General features: G+C 36.9%; 1 pseudogene; it reads right to left on the reverse strand.

Moving 5' to 3' along the window:
• Positions 1-6,409: 6,409 nt before the first annotated feature.
• LOC117313528 (non-selective voltage-gated ion channel VDAC1 pseudogene) lies at positions 6,410-7,268 on the reverse strand (annotated as a pseudogene).
• Positions 7,269-8,424: the final 1,156 nt, after the last annotated feature.

The following is an 8,424-nucleotide window of genomic DNA, read 5'->3' on the forward strand; positions in this document are numbered from 1 at the left end:
ACAAACTATTATATTCTTTGGGGAGTATTCCTGACTGTAGAATAGAAACACCACAGCCAGACCTTTATACTGATTTATGAACAAAGTGTTTTCAAGTTGTATTCAATGACTTAATTATGCAGCCTTTCCTGCGAGGTATGACCCAGGATCAATTGTTACGCCACACTATCACTGAACACAGATCTTAAGCATGGCATTTTTTAAACTAATAATGTAGTTTGATTTTGAAAATCATGTGACTGAATCTCAGCTGTAGAGATACAATTTGATAAATTACTAAAGGAGCGAGTAACAAAACCCAGACATCTCTATTTATACTACTGTAACAGAAACTCTCCCAGCATATGAGCTAAACATCTTTCAACTTCTTTCTTTACCTCTTGTTCTTATTTTTTATGTAACGGTAATCATCATGACAATTCTTTCTGTATTTTCAGGTTTTTTACATTTTCTATTAGTCTGGTTTTTCCTGTGTGGTACAGTTTTTACAATCATCTCTTTTTATTTCTGATGAGTGGTTTTTAAAAATTTATTTAACCATTCCTTTGATTTTGTTCATTTATGTTTTCTTTCCAATTTTACACCATGATATATAATACTGAAGTGAGGATATTGTACATGTAATTATTCTCCCTAATATGAGTTATTTTTGAGAGATGGAATTAATTATTCAAAGGTGTGAGCACTTTTATTTTTCTAGATACATATTGTCAATAAATCATAATAAATAAATAAGTACATAAATAATAATAAAGCAATTTTAAAGAGTACTTACCTTCCATCTTGTTGCTAAAACAGGTGGCTTGTCATATAGAGACAAACAAAAGCATACAGAAAGAATGCAAACTCAGTCTTTTTGTGGGCATATAAGTGAATGAAAGGAAGGGAAAGCCACAAGGCACTTTACATGTCTTATGAAATTCACAATATACTGAATCAGATGATATTCCTATCAATGTATTATCCTCATTTTACCTTTGCACTTGTGTTCGCTTGGCTTCCTCTTACCTTAGTGGTCTATTCTCACAGGATCAAGTTAGATGGCTCCTGTCTGTGTCCTGATCTCTAAATGCTGGAGTACCCTGAGGCTCACTGCTTGGATTCTTTCTCCTTTTAATTCTATTTACCTTCTCAGTGATCTCATAGAACCTCATGGCTTTAGGTGCCAACTCTAAGTACTATGTACACATAGCATTTCAATTTTATATTAGAATCTAGATCCAACAGCCAACTCAGACCTCCACTCGGATGAGGGATACACAGCTCAAAATGTTCACATCCGAACTTGAGACCAGCTTCCCTAAACTGTTCCCCTGGCCAGTCCTCCCCATCATTTAGAAACAACTCTATTTTCTCAGGTCAAGCATCTTGGAGTCATTCTTTTCTCCTCTTTGTCACTCCTACCAACCAAGTCCAGTCACAGCCTGGTCCCTGTGCCCTGCCTGATCTCACCTCCTAATGCTCTTGTGCTGCTCCCATCTGTGGCCAGTCTGTTTCTGCCCTACTTCCTGCCCAGAGCCCATACACCCTCGGCTCTGCCTGAATGCTACCTCCCCACACATCCTTGGGATGTCCTTTCCCAGCTCCCGGAATAAAAGGGCTATTGTCCGTTTGGTTCCTTCCTGTATCCCCACTGTCTAGAAATGTGCCAGGAACATAGGAGATGCCACAAAACATTTGCTGAAAGGGTGATGAGGAAACTATGACAGGTTAGGTAAATAACTCCAGTTACAAACCTGTCACTTGGTAGATTTGGAAATTAAACCTAAGTTTGGCTGGCACCATATCCAAGTGCTTTGTTTCTTAGGAGATAAAATAATTTAGGATGTTCCTCCTTCTCTAGTCTCTGAATTTATCTTTTTTCCTTGCAGATTTGGTAAAATCACTTGCAAAATCATCTGGGTTTGTGTTTTCTTTATTGGAATATTTACAGATTCCAATTTTTGATCGTTAATATAACTGTTCTGCTTTTCTATTTTTTGAGTGAGTTTTCCTAAGCTATATTGTCTAAGAATTTATTTCTTCTAGGTTTTTATATTTATTGTTATAAAGTTGTTTATAATTGTTTCAGGGGTCCCAGGTCCATCTACTATATTAAATATTATAAAATATACCTAATCTAGTTAGTCTATATTATTAATTTGGTCTCTCATTTTTATCCTTTTTTTTTTACTTCTATTTTCTTTGGAGTTATCTTGTTGAGATTTGATTTATGTCCTTGTGGTTGGTCATATTTTTGGTAAATGTGTGTGTGTGTGTGTGTGTGCTTGAAAGAAATGTGTATTCTTTTCTTTTTCTTTTTACTGTGTAGCACAGGGAATTTTATTCAATATCTTGTAATAACCTATAATGGAATGGAATCTGCAAAAACAAAATCAGTATGCTGTACAACAGAAACTAACATTATTTTAAATCATTTATACTAGAAAAGAGAAAAAAAAGAATTTCCTATATATATATATATATATATATATATATATATATATTTTTTTTTTTTTTTTTTTTTTTTCGGTACGCGGGCCTCTCACTGTTGTGGCCTCTCCCGTTGCGGAGCACAGGCTCTGGACGCGCAGGCTCAGCGGCCATGGCTCACGGGCCCAGCCGCTCCACGGCATGTGGGATCTTCCCAGACCGGGGCACGGATCCGTGTCCCCTGCATCGGCAGGCGGACTCTCAACCACTGTGCCAACAGGGAAGCCCTTTCCCATATATTTTTATGGCTTGATAGCTTACTTTTTTAGTGCTGAATATTATCCCATTCCCAGAATACACTAGAGTATATTTCCCATTCATGTAATGAAGGACACCTTGGTTTCATTCACATTTTGGCAATATTGAATAAAGATGTTAAAATATCCATATGCAGATTTTGTATGAACAAATTTTTTTATGTTTATTTATTTTTCTTATTAGTCATCTGTTTTATACACATCAGTGTATACATGTCAATCCCAATCTCCCAATTCATCACACCACCATCCCCACCCGCCGCTGCCTTGCCCCCTTGGTGTCCATACGTTTGTTCTCTACATCTGTGTCTCAATTTCTGCCCTGCAAACCAGTTCATCTGTAACATTTTTCTAGGTTCCACATATATGCGTTAATATATGATATTTGTTTTTCTCTTTCTGACTTATTTCACTCTGTATGAAAGTCTCTAGATGCATCCACGTCTCTACAAATGACTCAATTTCGTTCCTTTCTTTAGCTGAGTAATATTCCATTGTATATATGTACCATATCATCTTTATCCATTCGTCTGTTGATGGGCATTTAGGTTGCTTCCATGACCTGGCTATTGTAAACAGTGCTGCAATGAACATTGGGGTGCATGTGTCTTTTTGAATTATGGTTTTCTCTGGGTATATGCCCAGTAGTGGGATTGCTGGGTCATATGATAATTCTATTTTTAGTTCTTTAAGGAATCTCCATACTGTTCTTCATAGTGGCTGTATCAATTTACATTCCCACCAACAGTGCAAGAGGGTTCCCTTTTCTCCACACCCTCTCCAGCATTTGTTGTTTGTAGATTTTCTGACAATGCCTTTTCTAACTGGTGTGAGGTAATACCTCATTGTAGTTTTGATGTGCATTCCTCTAATAATTAGTGATGTTGAGCAGTTTTTCATGTGCTTCTTGGCCATCTGTATGTCTTCTTCGAAGAAATGTCTATTTAGGTCTTCCACCCATTTTTGGATTTTAATATTGGATTTTAATTTTTAATTTTGGATTTTAATATCCACCTATCTTTTAATATTGAGCTGCATGAGCTGTTTATATATTTTGGAGATTAATCCTTTTTCTGATGATTCATTTGCAAATATTTTTTCCTGTTCTGAGGGTTGTCTTTTCGTCTTGTTTATGGTTTCCTTTGCTGTGCAAAAGCTTTGAAGTTTCATTAGGTCCCATTTGTTTATTTTTGTTTTTATTTCCATTACTCTAGGAGGTGGACCAAAAAATATCTTGCTGTTTTATGTTAAAGAGTGTTCTTCCTATGTTTTCCTCTAAGAGGTTTATAGTGCCCGGTCTTACATTTAGGTCTCTAAGCCATTTTGAGTTTATTTTTGTGTATGGTGTTAGGGAGTGTTCTAATTTCATTCTTTTACATGTAGCTGTCCAGTTTTCCCAGAAGCACTTATTGAAGAGACTGTCTTTTCTCCATTGTATATCCTTGCCTCGTTTGTCATAGAGTAGTTGACCATAGGTGTGTGGGTTTATCTCTGAGCTTTCTATCTTGTTCCATTGATCTATATTTCTGTTTTTGTACCAGTATCATATTGTCTTGATTACTGTAGCTTTGTAGTATAGTCTGAAGTCAGGGAGTCTTATTCCTCCCCCTCCATTTTTTTTCCCTCAAGACTGCTTTGGCTATTCGGGGTCTTTTATGTCTCCATACAAATTTTAAGACACTTTGTTCTAGTTCTGTAAAAAATGCCATTGGTAATTTGGTAGGGCTTGCATTGAATCTGTAGATTGCTTTGGGTAGTATACTCATTTTCACAATATTGATTCTTCCAATCCAAGAATATGGTATATCTCTCCATCTGTTGGTATCATCTTTATTTTCTTTCATCAGTGTCTTATAGTTTTCTGCATACAGGTATTTTGTTTCTTTTGGTAGGTTTATTCCTAGATATTTTATCCTTTTTGTTGCAATGGTAAATGAGAGAGTTTCCTTAATTTCTCTTTCAGATTTTTCATCATTAGTGTATAGGAATGCAAGAGATTTCTGTGCATTTATTTTGCATACTGTAACATTACCAAATTCATTGATTAGCTCTAGTAGTTTTCTGGTGGTATCTTTAGGATTATCTATTATGTATATTATCATGTCACCTGCAAAGAGTGACAGTTCTACTTCTTCTTTTCCAATTTGTATTCCTTTTATTTCTTATTCTTCTCTGATTGCCATGGCTAGGACTTCCAAAACTATGTTGAATAATAGTGGTGAGAGCGGACATCCTTGTTTTGTTCCTGATATTAGAGGAAATGTTTTCAGTTTTTCACCATTGAGGATGATGTTTCCTGTGGGTTTGTCATATATGGCCTTTATTATGTTGAAATAGGTTCCTTCTATGCCAACTTTCTGGAGAGTTTTTATCATAAATGGGTGTTGAATTTTGTCAGAATCTTTCTCTGCATCTATTGAGATTATCATACGGTTTTTCTTCTTCAATTTTTTAATATGGTGTATCACATTGATTGATTTGCATATATTGAAGAATCCTTTCATCTCTGGGATAAATCCCACTTGATCATGGTGTATGATCCTTTTAATGTGTTGTTGGCTTCTGTTTGCTAGTATTTTGTTGAGGATTTTTGCATCTATATTCATAAGTGATATTGGTCTGTAATTTTCTTTTTTTGTAGTATCTTTGTCTGTTTTGGTATCAGGGTGATGGTGGCCTCATAGAATGAGTTTGGGAGTTTCCTTCCTCTGAAAATTTTTTGGAAGAGATTGAGAAGGATGGGTGTTGGCTGCTTTCTAAATGTTTGATAGAATTCACCTGTGAAGACATCTGATCCTGGACTTTTGTTTGTTGGAAATTTATTTTTAAGGTTTCAATATTTTATTCAAGTTTTATTTTAAGTGATGTTAATTACAGCATTTGAAGGGGAGGAACTAACTCCACACAAAATGGAAGACTCTAAAATGTACCCATTAAACTGCTAAAAAATAAACTGAGTGGCGAGAATACAACAGAAGTTCAATTTAGATTCTGAGTGTTGTCACCATGTGATTACAGTCACAGAGACTCTTCCCAGCTTGTAGCTGTAGCTTTTAGAAGCTATTTCATACTCTGGTGCAAGGGCAAAAAGACACAACATGAGAAAAAACACAGTTAAGTCCTGAATTATTGGCTTCATCACATCCACCTTCTCCACCCCAAAATGGCACAAAAGAAACAGCTACCATGCCCAGCAGACTACTTTTGGTGTAAAAGAGGTGATGGATTGGGGTGGAAAAAGTCCCTGCCTAAAAAAGTCCCTTTCAGATGAGTTTGTATACACCATCAAACAGCCTCTCCTCAATCAGGGTAGGAAACCAAGGTTCAATTCTCAGGAAGTCACAATTTCATTCATTTACTCAATACGAATTTACAAATTGCAAAGTGCCTGCAAATTATCAACTTCCACTTGCAGCCGTTTCTAGGTAAAAAAGAAACCTGACATCTCTAGAGGGGCCAGCAAGCTCCCCCTCAAGTCTACAGCTGAAAGGACATTTTTTGAAATTGGGTTTCTTCTGTACCACTGAAAGAGTAACACCCTAAAGCTGAATCATCTTTAACCTGGAAATCTAACATGATATTTAGTGATACTCGCATCCCAGACAAACAACATTAAAAGGTACACTAAATTCTGAAGGTAGCTATGCTGCACAATGGTTTAAAATTAAACAATTGTACAGTATTCATTTATGCTTGAAACTCCAGTCCTAGACCAAGCTTGTGGCCACCAGTGTTGACATTCTTGCCATCCAGCAGAGCTGACAGTGTCAGTTTGATACCTGGCTTTAGGGTCTGAGTATATCCTAACCGTATCAGGCTGGAGTTGTTCACTTTAGCTGAGAAGCAGGCGTCAGGGTCGATCTGGTACTTGGCTGCTATTCCAAAGTGAGTGTTACTGTTTCCTGCTGTCCAGGCCAGATTAACAGCAGTCTCCAACTTCTTATTCACCTTCTGATAAATGGAGCCACCAAACTCTGTCTCATCATTTACATTAGTGTAAGCTGGAACTCATCAGTCTTGTAGCCAACTGAAAAGTTGCTCTGGGTCACTCGAGAGTTTGTGGTCTCAAAATTCATCTGGTAGCCAGCCAGCCAGCCCTCATAACCCAGCACCAGAGCACCCCAGATGGAAGGCCTGGCAATGTTGAAATCCATGTTACAGCCCAGGTTGATATGTTCCCGCTTGTACCCTGTCTTGATTTTAGCATTATTTTCCCCAGTGTTCGGTGAGAAGGATGAATCGAAGGTCAGCTTCAGGCCACGTGCAAGCTGATCTTCCACAGTAATCTCCGTGCCTAGTGTGTTGTCAGCGTTCCATTTCTCCGTAAACGTCAGACCATATTCGGTCCATCTGTACTTGGTTTCCAGACTGCCCGTCGCTTTGGTGGTTTCGGTGTTGGCTGAACCTGAGCTTGTAAATTCCAGTCCATTCTCAGATTTTGTTTTCAAATCAAGTTTTATTAAGCCAAACCCATAGCCCTTTGTAAAGACATCCCTGGCAGATTTGCCAAGATCAGCATACGTGGGAGGCACAGCCATCTTCTGCTCAGAAGTGGTGGCAGTGGGCTCCGTGGCATCTACCTGTTGGAAAATTTTTAATCACAGTTTCAATTTCATTACTTGTGATTGGTCTGTTCATATTTTCTATTTCTTCCTGGTTCAATCTTGGAAGGTTATACCTTTCTAAGAATTTGTCCATTTCTTCCAGGTTGTCCATTTTATTGGCATAGAGTTGCTTGTAGGAGTCTCTTAGGATGCTTTGTATTTCTGCAGTGTCTGTTGTAACTTCTTCTTTTTCATTTCTAATTTTATTGATTTGAGTCCTCTCCCTCTTTTTCTTGATGAGTCTGGCTAACAGTTTATCAATTTTGTTTATCTTCTTGAGAACCAACTTTTAGTTTTATTGATCTTTGCTATTGTTTTCTTTGTTTCCATTTCATTTATTCCTTCTCTGATGTTTATGATTTCTTTCCTTCTGCTAACTTTGGGTTTTGTTTGTTCTTCTTTCTCTAGTTCCTTTAGGTGTAAGGTTAGATTGTTTATTTGAGATTTTTCTTTTTTCTTGAGGTAGGCTTATTTTGCTATTAACTTCCCTCTTAAAACTGCTTTTGCTGCATCCCTTAGGTTTTTGGATCGTGGTGTTTTTGTTGTAATTTGTCTCTAGGTATTTTTTGATTTCCTCTTTGATTTCTTCAGTGAACTCTTGGTTATTTAGTAACATATTGTTTAGCCTCCATGTGTTTGTGTTTTTTTACATTTATTTCCCCTGTAATTGATTTCTAATCTCATAGCATTGTGGTCAGAAAAGATGCTTGATATGATTTCAATTTTCTTAAATTTACTGAGGCTTGATTTGTGACCCAAGATGTGATCTATCCTGGAGAATGTTCCATGTGCACTTGAGAAGAAAGTGTAATCTGCTGTTTTGGATGGAATGTTCTATAAATATCAATTTAATCTATCTGGTCTATTGTGTAATTTTGTGCTTGTGTTTCCTTATTAATTTTCTGTTTAGATGATCTGTCCATTGGTGTAAGTGAGGTGTTAAAGTCCTCCACTATTATTGTGTTACTGTCTATTTCCTCTTTTAGAGCTGTTAGCAGTTGCCTTATGTATTGAGGTGCTCCTATGTTGGGTGCATATATAGTTATAATTGTTATATCTTCTTCTTGGATTGATCCCTTCATCATTACATA

The sequence above is a fragment of the Tursiops truncatus genome, chromosome 9 (genome assembly GCF_011762595.2).
Source record: "Tursiops truncatus isolate mTurTru1 chromosome 9, mTurTru1.mat.Y, whole genome shotgun sequence".
Classification (NCBI taxonomy): Eukaryota; Metazoa; Chordata; class Mammalia; order Artiodactyla; family Delphinidae; genus Tursiops; species Tursiops truncatus.